Raw genomic sequence first — 18,118 nt, 5'->3', positions numbered from 1 at the left:
CTGAATAAGTCAAACCCGAAGTGCCCTTCCTTTCCTTCTCAGTGGCAGTATCCGCCCCCTCCTCTCCCCACAGTCTGAATTCTGCGTCTGCTCTCCATTTTGCCTATGTAGACAGAAACTTTATCCAGGAAAAGAGTTACACATTTTTCTAGATTTTGGATTTGCTCGGACAGTTCACCCCACATTCCTTAGTTTTTATTAATTGTGTTTCCAATGATGCAAAAAATTTGAGATTTTAACTGGGATTTTCCTGGCAAGGCACATACAGACCGCCTGATTCTCTTGGTTGCCTGAAACCTCTCATACTTTGGTACTTGAGTGTGACTCAAAGCCCGTGTCTCAAGGGAGGATATGACGACTCTCTGGGTGGCATGAGCATGTCAGGATTTAATGAGCATCTCTGATTTGGCCCTGGTGTGACACAGCACACTGCCGAGAACTGGGTTTTCATGTTACCCGTTGCTAGTGCTGTTCCCTCTTCCTTTCTCATTTCCTCTTTTCTTTACCTGTTTCTTTACCTCTTCCTTTCTCATTTCCTCTTTTCAGTCTTTACTAGAAACATTTCTGGGAATCTTCAAACACAGCTATTATTCCTTAAAATTTTTTTTTTCCAAGAATGTAGGAGTAGACTAAGATTGTGGGAAACATAAAGAGAAATCTATTTAGGAGTTAGCTTCTACAGGTTGGGGAATTGGAGAGAGATTTTTATAAAAGATTAACAATAAAACCAGTAAGTCATTCAAGTTTAGGAGTAGAAATGGCATTTTTGTCAACTCTTCATTTACAGAAGGAAGAAAGGACTTCACCTTCTCATTAGACTTTCCTGTCACCTGGAAGGGGCGAGGCCATCAAGACCACACAAACTTAGCACCAACACAGATCCACGTTTGAAAACAGGACTCCAGGCCATGCGTAATGGCCTACAGTTTCAAGCTGTATTCAGTTTTTTAAAAAATCTTACATAATGGCAGAATTTACAGCAAAATCCTCAGAGTTAATTTCAAAAGAATATTCCATGTTTCTTGCTAATAGCTAAGCCTGAATTCAGTCACAGGCAACGATGCTGGTGACATGATGGCATATTCACCTTTTGGTGACTCTTCTGAGCTATAAAACTGAGGCTCACATCACTTACCCTGTGTGTTACTGGAGACGTCTAAAAATAGATGAGAAGATAAAAAGCAGAGGTGATCTCATTTCCCCTTTTAGCTTTTTCATGAGCCAAAGGAGCCAGGAGCCCAGGTGCCTGAGTGGGGCAGGGTGAGGTCACACTGTCCCGGCTCTGAGACAGGCGGCGTTCCCAGTGTTGTGTCAGGTCATTGAACTTTGTAGGCTACTGTTAGTGGCCGGGCAGCCCTATCAGTGCTCTCTAGTGGCTCACGTTAGAGAAATTTTCCTCAAGTTATTTTTAGGAGATAATTGAATAATGGCACAAAAGATGTATATTGTCTGTGTCTTGTGCGGAAGTAGGAGGCTGGGGTGGGCATTCGGAGCGGAAGGCAGGCCTACTTTGTGGCCAGGTAAAGCTGAGCTTGCTCCGTTCCAAGGAGTTAAATACAAAGATGCTGGCCTTGGAGCTATCTTAATAGTTCAGGTCTGTAGCTTATTGTTTATTCAATGCAATTTGTTTGACATGCTCCCTGACATTCAATATCTAGCTGTTCTTAACTAGTATAAACCTAAGAGAAAATCCCACGAGAAAAATCTGGTCTTTCTAGACTAGCCTGGTGCAGCAATTTGGAGAGTAGGTTCTGCTGGAGAACCGTGCAGAGGGAAGGGTGAGCCCTGCGTCGCCATCCTGAACCTCTGCGTGCCCCGTCCCCGTCTAACAGCTTAGGTTTCTTCCTTGAAGAAAAGAGAAAACATATATTAAACTTGCATTTTTTTTCCTGGCCTCCTCATTGCCTCCAGTGTGAGGGTTTTTAAAAAAGTATGTGTCGATGGTAAGTTGCTTTGTTTTATGTATGGGCTATGGTCAGTTTTACGCAAGTGTTTATACTTCTGCAGATATCCAAAACACATCTGTTTCAAAAAAAGAAAGAAAGAAAGAAAACGTATCACAGCCGCAGAGTAGGAGAAATTCTGGCCAGAGTGGATTTCAGAGGGGTGGGGAGAGATGGTGGCAGTGATGAGGGAGGTGAGCAGGATGAAGGAGCTTGGCGACAGATTTGGGAAGAAATTACTTCTGTGTTGTCTGCTTAATAAAAGCCACATAACATAATGACGCTTTGTGACTTGCCGCTGCGCTTTGTTTGAAGTCTATATTGCTATAATAATGTTTTATTGTTCCACGCAGCCAGACTGCCCGTGGTACGCTCCGGACCGGCTTCCGCCAGACGCACAGCACAAGGCCAATGGTGAGAGCACAGCTGCACTGCTCAGTCTTTCATGTTGACTTTCTGGTGGGATGTTGACTCAACATGTATTCATTTGTGCTCGGGCAAGACTTACTATAAAGTCGTGTTGCCCACACAACTTTAATTTGATGTACCTGGGGTTAAATTAAACTCCTAAAAACAAAGAAAATGTGCAGCTGCAGAAATGCATGAATCTCCATTCTGGCTTCTGGTCCTGTTCCAGTCTCAGAGCCAGAATTCCATCTGGGGCTAGAAATGAAAACTTTCCGCATATCTGTATTGTAACAGCAGCAAAGCTCTGTGATTGTACTACAAAGGACAAGTGCTCATCTATTCCAGGTTTAAATGTCACTGGCAGACAGACAGAGGCAGCCGAAGGCTCAGAACTGTGTTCCTTTCTGGCTAAATGTCAGACTCCATGGCAGAGCTGCTCGTGTAGGCCGGGGTTGCCCACAACAGCCACCTCGTAGTGTGCTGGGAAAAACCACAAGTCGCCTGTCAAGTACTCATATCTAAGAGTACTTTGTAATCTTACTTTTCTTTAGTTTACCATTCTCCTTCTTTTTTATAGAATCTGCTATACTTTCTACCACTATGCTTTCTATGGTCTCACATGGCCCCCTAGAAGGAAGCTGTATAAACTGAGATATAATCATAATCCCACTTTTATTCTCATCGCATATAATCCAAAGTCCTTAATGTCTGCCACATGTTTGAAGTCTCATGACACACAACTGTGACTCTGACTTGTTAATTTCCAAAAATTTCAATCTATCTAAAGAAGCTGAAGATCTATTCTAATTTCAGGCCATTTAGTTCAGAGCTGAGATCATAGAATTCTAGTTTTTAATACAGGGAGTCCATTGTGGAGTGAAAGTAGGGAACCAGGGATACCACAGTTCGAGTTGTGAACTTCAGAGAGCTGCTGGGTTTGTCATGGTAGTCTATGTGAATGGACGCTCTCAGAGTTGTGCAGTATACAACCTGGACAGCTGTACACAGCACTGGGAGTGTTAAAGGCCATAGCTTATGGTAACATCACAGAGAAGAAATATAAAATGTGAGAACTCTATAATAAAATGTCCAGGTAGGTATTTATCAGAAAACTATAGGACTTGCTGTTTTTCTTTGCTTTCTACTACAGATATAACTAGTGGTTTTAATGAAGTTCTTGGGCTCCAGCTGTAATGGAGAGCTTTCGTTAGAAAGGCGTATTTTCCAGAATGGTTGTTGCATAACATCTGTGCTTTTGAAATCCATTGCTGTATAATAGCTGAGTTGCTACCCAATTATAATTTTCATTTTATATTGGTCTGGAATGAATATTAAAGATATTTTCTCCTTGAGTTGGAGTTTAATCACTAGAAAATACTCAATAGAGAATTACTCAGAAATTACTCAGTAGAGAATTCAGTAATATCATAAGTCCATTTATATATCACTATGCTAATAATTATGTAAAATAGAGATGAATTGTGGTGACATTCAGAAACTAAATAGAACATGCAAAAATGAAATTTCGTAGTCAGTGTATGAGACCTGCTGATTTTGTCTACTTAGGAAAAATATAATTCGTTTTGTGACGTATACATATACAGTGTGTCTACAGATGTAAAACTACAGTAAAGAATAAACCTCGGTGCGTACCCACCTAAGTATTTTTAAAAATATTACTATTTTAATCTTCACAAGGATGCTATAAAATAGGTTTTATTTTAAACTGTTTTACACATGAGGAAACTGAGGCTTGGAGAGTTTAAGTAATATATCTAAATCCCACGGTAAACGGTAGCACTGGGATTAGAATCTCTGATATGCAGGATTCTAAGACCTAAGCTTTGAAGCAAACCCTGTAGTGCCTTTGAAAAGCTGCCCCTCCACTATGTTGAAATTTTCTAACATTACAAAGATGAGAATGGGGCTCCAATTTGGATAATAATATGACTAGTGTTTAACCCTCAATAATTTCACCTTGCTGTGAACCACAGCATATATTACCTGTGCTGCTCATCTGACACGTAGAATCTCACAGGTAAAGGACGCAGTCCTGTGTGAGAGTAAGAGTGCAGTTAGTATGTTGTGAACTAATGTGTGCATGGGCAGGCCTGGTGGGACCTGACAGGGGCGTGTTGCCATTGGAAACCTGTCCTTCTCCACGCCAGCACAGCTCGGCAGCTCGCGGAGGCTTGTCTGCACCAGGGAGAGGGCTGACCATGGCTGAGGGGCCACGAAAGGAATTCTTGGCTCGGAAATCTGCCTGTGTGGGTTTGCCATGGCTCCTTCTGGCTCCACAGCCAGTGGTGTATGTCACAGCTGAAGCCAGGTCACCTGACTCGGCAAGAGCTCTGAAATCACCCTTGTCACAAATGATTCACGTGCCAGCATATAATGTCAGTAGTGATTCTTGTTTTTTGGTTCATTTAATTGGAAAGCTCTTTTTGGTTGTCAGTAGAAAAAAAGCCAAACTCTGTAAAATAATTTTAAAGAGATTTATTCTGAGCCAAATTTGAGGCTCAAAGCCAAGAAGCCTTGAGCAAGTGGACTCGCTGTGGCTGGGTTACAGTTTGGTTTTACACATTTCAGGGAAACAGGGGTTACAGGTAAAGTTATAAATCAATACGTGGGAGGCTACATTGGAAGGGGTGGGGCTTACAGGTGGGTTTAAAAATTCTTTGACTTGTAATTGGCTAAAGACATGAAGCTTTGTCTAAAGGCTTGGAGTGTTTTAAGATAAGGAGGTGTTAATCAGAGAGAAGCCACAGGACTTACATTTGTTGTGTAAACTGAGGACCTGCAGGTCTGTCTTGCATCCCCTTAGGCCTGTTAGTGGGTTACAAAGATGTCCCCAAGAAGGGAGGGGGCGTGATAAGGCCTGTCTGACCCCCTCCTCCTGGCAGACAGTTTAGTTTTAGGATATTCCCTTGGCCAAGAGGGGGTCCATTCAGTCAGCCCATGGGGGGTGAGCCTTAAGATTTTATTTTAGTTCACAGGTCTGTAGGTTTAACTAAATTGCTCAGAATTATACAATAATTTTGTGGTCTTGATCATTAGGGAATTATAGGTTTAAAAATCTTTTGATTGTACAGACATTTTTGTTATGATGGAAGACATTGTTTTACTATATGACTGATATATTCAGGAATATACTAGTCAATATGCCATATTTTGGGCTGAAAATATGAAAGTTCAAGCGATGGAAAGAAAAATGAGTAGAAAAATAAAACTATATCTCTGATAATCTATAAGCAAAAATTATTTCTTAAAATTCCTATTTTATTCCTTTAGTAAATGCTTATATTTTACTCATATTTATAAGAAATGAACCTTTTAGAAATGAGGATATTTAATATTGACCAGTATATTGTGCGTTATAGATCATCCAGTTCTGTTTTGACTAATTTCCTGCAACTCCTGAAAAATTACTTTTCTGACCCACAATAAATGTATCACATTATATTTTGATCCTAGTATCTTCGTCTTACGACAGCTCAACCTGAAGTAGTAGCTCTATTAAATGTTTACAGAGAAGTAGCTTCATTCGATTAATAAAAGGCATGGCAGGTGATTACATTTCAATAATACCACTGGATTCTCCTCTGACATTTCTGAGGCCTCGCACAAGAATAAATGGGGAACTGTGTGTTATGTAGTATTTTTATATATATGGAGTTACGCGAATTAATACAACTTAGAAAGCTCAGATTCAAAACCACCCAGGGCCGGCACATGGCAGCACAGGGAGCCCTGAGTGTTGGCCGCCTGGGACCCACCACTTTCCGACTGTGAGGACCCTTGAGCGTGGACATGGGGACAGCCCAGCTGGCACATCCCAACTCTGTCCACTTGCCCCCCACTACCCTACACATAGCACCCCTTAGTCAGCCTTCAGGCCTGCGAAGAGGACAGCCTGCATCCTGGGAGTGGGCCCAAGGTCACTTGGGCAGTGACTTTGGGGGTCTGCGTTTGGGTGCCAGGAGCTTGTTCTGGAGGGACGGATAGTCTCGCTGTGAGGGGGGATGTGGCTGGGGGGGCCAGAGCGGATCCCCTAAAGCATGGGGACCAGTGAAGGCCCCCCGGCCAGGGGCTGTAGGTGCTGAGTGCCACCCCAGTCTTCCCGTCAGCGGATTTTCACCTTGCTCCATTACTGTCGGAGGCTATTGTACAATGCTCTGGAGACACATTGAAAATCAACTTTTCTTTCAAAAACTGAAGATTTTAAGTGAAGGTTTTCAAGTCATTTGAGACTTGGCTTTCTATCTTCATGGCATTAAATAATGATGTTTTTCATACATGGAAGTCCACAGATGTTAATGAGTTACAGTTTCTGTTTAGAAGCATTTACAAAAGAACATTTTGATCTTGTCTCATCTGTTATCAGAATAAGATGCAAAATGATTTCTATGCCTCCAGAACAATGATGGCATAGTAGAGTTAGTATAACCTTGAAAACATGTTGTTTGTTTCCTCCTTTCTGAAATGTCTGCAGGCTAAGTTTTCTGATTGCATTGCATGCCAGCCACTTCTGTCCATTCCAAATTTTTCATGTGGTGCAGAGTTGAACTTGGTCTAATGAGCTCGAGCTCGATTCTTGCATGGTTGGAAAGGCATGAAATGTAGGCTTGTGAGATTGTGCTGTGAGCAAACATAGTTCTTTCTTTACAATATAGAAGATCAAAGCCTAAATATTATAGCTGGCCTATACTAATGTCTAATAATCACTAATTAACTGAATCCTGACTGAATTCATTTCCTAGGACTGCCGTAGCAAAGTACCACAAACCGGGTGGCTTAAAACAGCAGAAACTTTTTCTTCACAGCTTTGGAGGCCAGAAGTCCGAAGTCAAGGTGTGGGCTGGGTCGGCCTCCCTCTGGACCCCCAAGGGAGGGTCTTTCCTGGCCTCTCACAGCTTCAGGCAGCCCCTCCGAGCTGCGCCTCCTTCCTCCCAGGCCAGCTTCCCTCTGTCTGCGTCCCCATTTCCTCTTCCAGTTAGTGTCGTACAACAGTCCACCCTAATCCAACGTGACCACTTTTTAACCCAATTACAGGATCACGTTGCAGTCATATTTCAAAGAAAGGTCATATTCACAAGTTCCAGGGTTGAGGACATAAATATATCTTTTTTTTTTTTTTTTTTTTTTTTTTTTTTTAGAGACAGAGTCTCACTCTGTTGCCCAGGCTAGAGTGAGTGCCGTGGCATCAGCCTAGCTCACAGCAACCTCAAACTCCTGGGCTCAAGCGATCCTCCTGCCTCAGCCTCCCGAATAGCTGGGACTACAGGCATGCGCCACCATGCCCGGCTAATTTTTTCTATATATATTTTTAGTTGGCCAGATAACTTGTTTCTATTTTTAGTAGAGACGGGGTCTCGCTCTTGCTCAGGCTGGTCTCGAACTCCTGAGCTCAAACGATCCACCCACCTCAGCCTCCCAGAGTGCTAGGATTACAGGTGTGAGCTACCTCACCCAGCCCATAAATATGTCTTCTGAGGAGACAGAATTCAAGTCATGACACTAACTATATGCTAAGCCGCCTTTGCTGTGGGTGATCTGGAGTCAGAAAGGAAACTTCCAGATCCAGAAGGGAGAGACAGAAGCATCCTCCCTCCCGATGCTCTTCCTTCCTTCATCCCCTGCCAGGTGTCCCTCTTTCATCCATTCTATTTTAGCAGGTAGCTTCCATGCTAAAATTTCCTTCATTGGTCTTTGGGGATATTAATTTCTGTTGTTTGGTGCAGCACTGTGTAGCAGACACTTGGTTTTCTTCCTGAGAGCCCCTTTCCTCACTCTAGAACCCGTATTTGGTGTAGGTCTCAGGGAAGATGAGTCTTGTCCCAGTGGCTACCCCCAGCCGATCACAAGGCAGCGCAGCTGTTCCTTCCCAGTGAGGGATTGGGCTGGGAAGAAGCACCTGACCCGATTGATTCTAAGTTACAAGACGTGCGTGGACATCAATGCGGATGAGGTGTCCTTGAGGGAAAGATTCTAAGCTCTTAAAAAGAGGCATGAGAGAGAAAGCCCTTTTGCTTATTTATTTTGTCTCTGGACATCCGTGTGTGAGGCTGTGTAAGGTCTGGAGATAGAGTCATTTTGCAAACATGACAGGGCCTCACCAAGGCAAGGCAGGCAGGACACAAGGATGACGCCGGATACTTAATAGCGTCCTTGATGTGCTCAATTGACGAACCCTGCAGCCTTCCTACGTCTGTGTGGTAGTGAAGTTTCCATGTTGACCCAGCTGCTGAGAGGAAAAGTCGGAAGCCTGTCTCTCCAGCAGTCTGGGAGCAGCTAATCCGCCCATTTTCAGTCAGCTTGGGTTGTTCGCCATAGTAATACACATGTATTCCATGCTTATTCTTGTCAGCCTCAGTCTGTGATTTCATTTTGAGCAATCATTTGGCATTTTTGAAATGGTTTGCCTATTGCTAGGCTGCATCTTAGTCCCTGTGCTTTCTGAAAAGACAAAGTGGAACACAAGAGGCATGTATGAGAAAAAAGTCATGAGATCTACAGCTCAAATAATAAATAGCCTCGTGTAAGGTCTTATTTCAAACTTGAAACTTTGGCCTAAATTTTAGTGTCCTTTATACGGAATGGATGTATTTCAGAGTGTTGGCTGTGTTACAAAGCTAACATCGTACATTTACCTGTTGTAATACATAATGAAATTAAAGGCATATTCCCCATCAAAAACACCACCAAGTAGAATTGAATTTTAAAACTTCCAGCAAAAGACATGATCAGGTTTGCAAGTTGCTTGCCGTTGTACTACTTGATGTCATTCACAGTTGTTTGAGAATTTGCAAAGATTTCTCAGATGGGAGATTTTTATTCTAGCATTGCCGTCAATTTTCAGGGTCATGGAACTTCTCACATTCCCAAAATTCTTTTGATCACATGTTTGTGGTTCCCTAAATTTAACATTTTCTTCTTCTTTTTTTACTGGTACATGATAGCTGTACGCATTTTGGGGGTCCATGTGGTATTATGATGCCTGTATATAATGTGTAATTATCAAATCACGGTGATGGGAATATCCATCACCTCCAACACTTGTCTTTCTCTCTGTGTTGGGAAACCTAAAATTCTCCCCTTCTAGCTATTTTGAAATATACTATACAAATGACAATCCAAAAGTTTGAAATTCTAGCTTCCCCACACCTGTCTCTGTGCCCAGACCCACAGCTCAAACATCATTTCCTCGTCTCACACAAGGTGGTGAGCTGGACCCAGCATTTCTAAAAGTTGCACACTGGGAACCCTAAATGGCAAGACAATAATAAATGTGCTTGGAACGTAGACTCTCTTGGAAGGTCTCCATCAGAGATGAAAAACTGAGGGCCAATTTTGCAGTCTAAGTCATGACCTATATTTGTTTTCGTATCTGAATATTGAATAAATTGAGACAGCAAAAAATGTGCCATGCAAACTCCAAACACACTGTATTCCTTCAGTAATACACATTCAGTAGTTTTAAAACTTGACAGAACACTCTCTTCCTTTTCTAAATGTCAGGAATGTGTTTCTAATGATGTTAGACCACAATATCATATGTTGCAATAGGTGCCACCACTTAAAATCCTTTGCCAGGATGTGAAAATTCCTTAGTCCAACATTCATAAACTAATTAGTGTATTTTAGTATAAAACTAGCTTCATAAATGTAGACAGTGCATAAAGTGATTTTATTTAAAATAGGAATACTTCCATGAGGAATCTAGAAAAAGTTAAGTTCTGTGGCTGAATGCTGTAAAGAGAGGCTATGTGAGATGTAGTGAAATCAGTGGGGAATGGACGCATCTCATGGACAGGCATCGTTATTTTACTGGAGTTTGGAAAACCAAACTTGCTATTATGATAGATCATGCACCTATTTGACCCTTTAAAATAAAAAGCTTATTCACAACTATATTCTATGTTAAAACAATTCTCTCTTCTTAAAGAAAAAGAAATACTGTGAAGAGTTGTAGAAAACACGTGGGAATTGGAATTGAACAGACTCCAGTTTGATTTCAGTTCTTCCTCTTAATATTCGGACAATCTTAAGCAATTTTACTTCACCTTTTCTTTCCTTTTTTTCACAGAGTTTTCATAAGATTAATAATGTATGTAAATCATTGGGCACATAGTAAAGGCATGCAAAAAACAGCAGCTGCAGGTAATAGCCGTGTTTCGGCACAGTGTGGCATCGGCCCAGGTGACGCAGGGCCAGGCATCAGTGGCTGCACTGGTTTCCCAGGGTGGCTGTAACGCTCCTTCCAGAACTCTTTAAGGGTGTCTTCAGAAATGCTTTAAAAATGAATAGTTAAGGCCTAGCGCGGTGGCTCACGCCTGTAATCCTGGCACTCTGGGAGGCCGAGGCAGGAGGATCGCTCGAGGTCAGGAGTTCGAGACCGGCCTGAGCAAGAGCGAGACCCCGTCTCTACTAAAAATAGAAAGAAATCATCTGGCCAACTAAAATATATATAGAAAAAATTAGCCGGGCATGGTGGCACATGCCTGTAGTCCCAGCTACTCGGGAGGCTGAGGCAGGAGGATCGCTTGAGCCCAGGAGTTTGAGGTTGCTGTGAGCGAGGCTCATGCCATGGCACTCTAGCCCGGGTGACAGAGTGAGACTCTGTCTCAAATAAAAAAAAAATGAATAGTTAAGATCTCCATGCTTTAAGTGAGATTTTGAAGTATGAAAACAGAAGCCATATACGTCCCACTACAGGAATTTCGCTTGCAATAGGTTTTGTAAAGACTTGGTTTTTGGGGTTTTTGTTTTTTAATTATTTGTTTTCATTCTTTCCGAATCTTCTCATTGGAAGACCTTGTTTATTTTTAGTTTGGTACCCGGAAACCTCTCCATTCCCCAGCAGTGTTCTGGTGGTCCTGGCAGTGACGGCGGTGGTCTTCCCTTTCCAGGTGCTTGGGCCTGTCTAGAGCGTTATGAGCAATGACAGCTGAGTCCTTAGAAGCCGTCCACCCGGGCAGTGAATGATGTCATGACGGCTACAACTCCATTTATTTCTTTCACAAAATAGAATCATGCATAAAATTCCTAAGATTGACCAAGAAAAGGTTGAAGGCTGTTTAACAATTTACATAAGTAATCTTGACAATAAGTTTTTTGTTGAAACACAGTTCAAATGAAAGCAGAGGGGAAACCCTTTGGGTGGTTGGACACAATCCAGCAAGACCAAGACCAAACCACTAGGGCCTCGTAAATGACCTGGCTTCAGATCACTGACGTGCTGGCACCAATGGAGGGTAAGAAGAAAAACTACTTTACAAACGACAAACACACGGCAAGAATTCTTGTTTGGAGAGTCAGAAAGCCAGTGTTAGTGTTGATGATAGAGATTTTTAAAAGTCAGCTGTCTTGCTTTGATGCAGTGAATAAGTCTGTTTGGAAACCTCTTCAGAGCAACAACATCAAGACGTGACAACGGTCGGCTTTGCAAATCCTACCACCGCTTGTGTCCCTTCTGCCCCCAGGACCCTTGTCCTGCAGCTTCCTCTCCAGGTCCTGTCCCATTGGTTCCACAGCACTTTCAAGATGTCATTGGTTCTAGAAGGGAGAGTCACATCTATGTGTGATTTTCTTAAGCTTTCCTCATGAGAATAGTCCTGCAATAATGACTGTATGTTCTGAACATGCTGTTTGCCTTGGGCTCATGTGCGATGAGCACACTTCCCGAAGGCCAACCAGTAGGGGACAAATACAGGGACCAGGTGACCCTCCATGTTTGGAAAGCCCCACGTACAAGCAGAAAGGACAAAAAGGTGCTGAGCTCAAAGTGGGTGCTGACGCGACGTGACCAAAGTGGACAAGAGCGAGTCTCTCCTGATGGGTCCGTCTGGGGTCTGTGCTTACCTGGTTCCACCCATGGGCAGGGTGCAGAATGGCACCACTGGCAGCTGGCAGCCTGGGGAGAGGGCTCACGGCGGTTCCTCTGTGTACACGGCTAATGCTCTGCATTAGTCTCAGCCTTTCGCACTTACATGGGCACAGTCAAGATAATAACAATGCCACAAAAGCACAGCATATGACTAGAAGGGGACAGATGGCTTTCCCTGGCATGACAGAGCCATAACTGAAGGGCGAGGCTACATGACGCTGATGTCAGCTCGTCTTTATTTTACCATCTGGCTCCTTGTCTAGGGCTCCCTCAAAAGGGATGTCCCCGCTACCCTGCGCCGGGGCCTCCTCTCCCACACGGCAGTCCGTGCGGAAACACAAAGGAGGTGGATGGTGCTGGTGTTCTGCGTAAGCCCCATGCCAGGCTTGTTAGCAGAAGCCTCTTCCTTCACCCCGGCTGGCTTCCCCTTCGCAGCCAGGAGTCTCCACTTAAGTCCTTTTTAATGAGAGGAGCTCAGTGCTCACTCAATGGTCCCCACCTTCCTCGTAAAGGAACTGAGCTCCACCCCCCCCAGCAGCCACTTCCGACAGCATCCCTAATAGGAGCCTGACGCCTTCCTGCGACGCCTATTCAGCGCCTGCACTTCTCGTCTTCAGAACCAACAGTGCTGTTTTTCAGAACAACAGCGTGGTGTTAAACTCACCCCATTGGAAATCCGACCCCATCACCCCCTGCTCTCCCGAGTCAGCTTGCAGACTGAGGGTTACGTGTTCACATACCGGCCCATACGGATAATCCAGACTAATGACAGGCCTGGTCGCTCACGGATGAATATCGAAAACTTCACCAGTTTGAGCTTATTCCACTGGAGCTCTGCCTCGACGATCATGTCGTTGGGTGAAGACTATTCACGGAAGAGAGGTGTTCAGTGCTCAGAGAAGAAAGGGCAGAGTACAAGAGCTGCTTCTGTTTCCAGTTACTTGAGTGATTTTTCAGGGGCTAAATAAGCCACTTTATCTAGAAGTGCTTAAACAATTGCTTAAATAATGCATGGGTGAGGGGAGGCTTTCTGAATCCCAGTGGTGCCTTTGATTTGAGAAAGATTCGTTACAGGTTCCCAGACCTGCTTGTGGACATCACCAGGACATCCATTCTACTATTCTCTTTGTCCTTGTTTCCAACTGGTGGCATTCTTCAAATACAGAGCAGCATGGTAAAAAATATTTGCAGCACAAATTTCATTCTGATTCATGATTGGAGCAAATATCTGCCCTGAAATTTACCTTTAGAGAATTTTTTAAATCATTTAATAGAAAATTTAAAACAAACATTCTATTTTTTTTCCACATCCTTCATTTATTTGGCATGACCCAAACAGCCTTGCCTCACATTGCGATCAACTCTCTCCACAGAGGTAGAATTTCTGAAACGCTGCTGTATTTCACCTGTCATTTGTGTGTGGAATCTTTGGCAAGTGGTCTGGGCAGAGCTGGTGACATCTCTCAGAGCAGAGTGAGACGTGCACACAGCCGCTCAAGTGTTGCTCGTACCTCGGCAGCCTTGGCACAGCGCTCGGTGAACTGTCCAAAATCTGTGACTTTTTCCATTTAGACACTGATTTCCTCATTCTAAGAAAGGACATTATTCATCTTTAGAAACAGTGGTTCTCAAATTGCAGTACCCAGGCCAGGAACATCAACATCAGCCAGGAACTTGCTAGAAATGCACACTCTCAGGCCACACTACGAGATTTGAACCAGAAACTGGAGGAGTGGGGGCCACCAGCCCGGTTTAACAATCCCTCCTGGGGCTTTATTGCGCCCCGAGAGTCACTTAGCAGAAGAGCAGACTTTACCTGCTGTGAATTGGGTGACACAGAGTGGCAGTTCTCTTGTGCTGCTGAAAGTCTGACAGAGCAGGTAGCACTCACTGAACCATCTCCCCCTTGCTGTGCGATGTTGTAATCACAACTTAAAAATCTGATCAATAAGATACAGAAGACCTTAAATAACCTTTTAAGCCCCTGGCCTTTACGACAGACATGCTGAAATTTCAATATTTTCTTGTTCTCACCCAAATCCATTTTAACACATTAATCATAGTCTTTTAAACAGGAAGCCAGTTGGAAAGGGGTGGGGGAGCAGTCACAGGGCAGGACGGCAGCAGAAACACCGCAGATGTGTGCAGAAAGTATCGTGCCCAGGAAATAACCCTCAGGCTATGCCTGTTCTAAAAATTTTCAAAATAAGTCTCTTCATCTGTAGGATCTTCCCTTTCTTCATTAGTGAAGCTAAATCTTGGGTTCAGAACGTTGTCATCTTGCCTGAAAACTCCGTGACCTTCTCCTAATCAGCTTTCTTCTTGAGCAAATTTCTTTTTTGTCTTCTCAGATCAGCTCTAAATACAGCCACGCAAATACGGTTTTCTGTTGCTGCGTATTGACTTGGCACACTGGTAATTTCCTTTAGTCTTTTTCCATGACTCTCCCAGCGTGCATCTCGAGCACGCATGGCTTTTGTCATCTTCACCAGGCTTCTTGTCCCTGTGTGGTCTTCTCTGTGTATTTACTCATGAACTTCTACCCATACCGTTATTTCCTTTAACCTGGACTTTGAGTCTTTTATCTTTGCCTTTTTCCACTGTCTACTTAGTATGGGACAGCATCCCCTGGCTTATGAACAGGTGAGCTGAGGAGCTGGCCATGGTGGCAGGGTGAGCTAAGGACAGTCCCCTCCCTTGTGAGTGAAACAGCTTAACACACAATCTCTCTGCAGAGAAGAATGAAGGTTCCTGAGCGCAAGAGACGACAGACAGTCATCCCGGTTGGCCACGCGGAGTCCTCGTGTCTTTACCATCACCTGCTCATTCTGGACATCTTGCGCCATCTCCGATTCCATGGCAACCCTGTTTCCATGTCTCTTGCAGCCTCCAGCATACCCCATATCTTTGTGCAGCTTACAAAACAGTGGTCTCTCTAGGCACATCAATGATAAAAAGACACACCCAGAGGCAGACAATTTTACAGGACCCCTTGGTTGGACAAAACACAGACAGGTGGCCCTTCCGTTAGGTGGGTGTTGCCCTCAGGGCTTGGCAGGTCCAGCCTGGGCTGGATTCCATTCCCACCCCACTGCCTGTCCCGGTGCCTTTGCTTTGTGCAGAACTGCACAGTCTGATCTGCGGCGCTGCTGTCTCTGCCCCCTTTCCCACTGCTGTGTCTAGAGCAGCCGTTCTCCAAGCACAATTCTTGGACCGGTGGCACCGTCATCTAGAGACATGCTGGAAACACAAGCTCTCAGTCCCCACTGCAGAGTTCCTGGCTCAGCAAGCAGCAATCTGTGTTTAATCAAACCCTCCAGATGATTCTGATGTACACCAGAAAAGCACCTGGCACACAGTAGGTCTGCAGTAAATGCTTGTTTGTTGAATGAATAAATGAATTTCTCCTTCACAATGAAGCTCAAGCACCCTCTCCTTGAGACAGCCCCTTCCCCAGCCTCCCGCTTGCTCGGCTCTGTCCTCTCCGTGCTTGCACGGTGCTCCCTGCCGCCGTGCGCTGGGCCGCGGTGCTCTGCGAGAAGCTCTCTCTGTGCCCTGCCCTGGCTCTCCACGAGCACAGAGATGGTGGTGCCCAAGCTGCACCCCTGTCGTCCCCAGCACAATGCTTGGGCCACGCTGGAGACCCAGTTCACGTGGGCAGAAGACACAGCAAACAGCAAACGATAAAGTCATCACTGGGACTGGCGTCTGTACCTGCCCAAAGACCATGGGATTCCAATCAATTCAAGAACCCATGCTAAGAAAAAACTATTTTGTCATTATGCCTCAAATGTGCCATTTCCTCTTGTTTAGTTGTTGTGCATACTCACAGTTTAGTAATAAAATTTGTTTATTAAAATATTTAAGCCACTTGTGATTTGTCCAGGGCAGTGTTTGTGTCCGTTTCTAGGCCTACGTGTAAATGAGGTCAGGGGCTGGACCTAACCGGACCCTCAAGATGCTGATCCAGTCACCGGCAGGAGGACAGGAGGCTGAGAAGGTGACTTCTGTGGGTGACGCTCCTGGAAAGGGAATTTATCGTGATGGGAAATGTTGGTCCACGTCTTCCTTTCTAGGCACCTGCTGCTCACGTTACCTCAAAGGACATTTTTATCAGGGTTTTCCCCTTCCACTTCCCCACTGGTGTCCTCCTTCAGCACAGCATATGAAGGGTTAGATGTTAAATCTATAAAACTGCTTTACCGTAGAACAGGAGTATCTGAAGAAACTAGTTTCACGTGGCATTTCAGTGTTCTAAGACGGCCGTAACAGAATAACCTGAGACTGAGTGGCTTAGAGAACAGAAATCAGTTTTCTCACAGTTCTGGGCACCACAAGTCTGGTATTAAGGTATCAACAGATTTGGTTTCTTCTAGCAACTTTCTCCTGGACTTGCTGGTGGCTGCATTCTCACTGTGTCTCCACCTGGTCTCTCCTCTGTGCTCATCCCTGGTATCTGTCCGAATTTCCTCCTCTCACCAGTCAGCTGGACAAGGCCACCCTGACAGTCTCATTTAGTCACCTCCTGAAAGGCCTTCTCACCAAATGCAGTCACATTCTGAGGTGCTGGGGGTTAGGGCCTCCACATCTGACTTGGAGGTACTGGAAACTCAGTTCAACCCTTACATACGGGGAAGCAAAGTAACGGGTCTCCTGTTCTTGAGTAGAGTCGGGAACAGGTTCAGCCACTAATCAGGATTAACTTGCAGACGTTCTTTCCCAGGTAGGCAGATGCACTGTTTGCCGCCCCCTTCTACCTTGGTTATCTGCACCCAGACTTGTCTGAATCGCTGGATCCCAGCCCCATGACAGAGCTGTCCAGCATCTGTCCTCTTACTTTTCTGGACATGCAAGCCCACAGTTCGCTTCACTTCACTGTTCCTGATTTTATCCAAAAATCTTTGAATTGTTCCTTCAATCTCTCTCATCTTCAGCAAAGCATTTTTTTTTATTATTGTTGTAGTAAAATATACATAACATAAAATTTATGATTTTAACCATTTTAGGTGTACAATTCAGTGTCATTAATTACATCCACAATGGTGTGTAACCGTCATCATTATTCCCAGAATTTTTCATTATCCAAAACAGAAACATTGTACTCACTAAACAATAACTCCCCAATTTCCGCCCCCCACCCTCACCCCCGCAACTTCTAGCCTTCTAGTTCCAGTATCTACGCATTTGCCCAATATCCTTGTGTGTCTGGCTTATTTCACTTAACGTAATGTTGTTAATGTTCACCCTTGTTGTAGCACATGTCAGAACTTCACTCTTGGTCAGCAAGATGGGGGAACAGGAGGTTTCTGTTTTGTGTCCCCGACACAAACAATGATCCGGCAGCCGTACACAGACACAAGTGCTTTTGTGGGAGCTTTGGGATCCAGGAGGGAGGCCGTGGAACTCCCATGAAGCCCAAGACCAAGGAGCGCCATTTTGAGGAGGTCATCCCACACCACAGTGACAGGCGTTCCAGACACGGTCCTGGCCAAGGACAGAAAGTGGCTTCATCCCAGTGAACTTGGCTCCTTCTCCTCTGGCCGTGGTCCTGCACCCAACCCCCACTGGCAAGGGACCGGGAGGAGCCCCGTCTGCCCACGTCCCTTGTAACAGGCCCACCAGCCTTGGGTCCCTGACCACGGACCCTGCAGCAGCTCCATGTCCTGGTTCCAGCCCTACGTACCGTTCCTGTGTACACTGGTGAGTGAGCCTTTACTGACCTCAGTCTGGTATGTAAGCAGATAAGAAATGATTTCAGAAATAAAGCAGAAAAAAAAAGAACCTCGCTCGTTTCTAAGGTTGAATAATAATATCTCATTATATGATTATATTTATACACTTTGTCCATTGATGGAACCTTGGGTCGTTTCCACCTTTTGGC

The 18,118-nt window shown here is 44.5% G+C and overlaps 1 pseudogene; it reads left to right on the top strand.

Annotated features, from left to right (window-relative positions):
* Nucleotides 1-16,103, top strand: part of LOC123629828 — a 36,016-nt pseudogene extending 19,913 nt beyond the window's left edge.
* Nucleotides 16,104-18,118: the final 2,015 nt, after the last annotated feature.

Source organism: Lemur catta, unplaced genomic scaffold (assembly GCF_020740605.2).
Source record: "Lemur catta isolate mLemCat1 unplaced genomic scaffold, mLemCat1.pri scaffold_47_ctg1, whole genome shotgun sequence".
Classification (NCBI taxonomy): domain Eukaryota; kingdom Metazoa; phylum Chordata; class Mammalia; order Primates; family Lemuridae; genus Lemur; species Lemur catta.
Note: the sequence above shows the minus strand (reverse complement) of the source record. Positions and strands in the feature narration are given on the sequence as shown.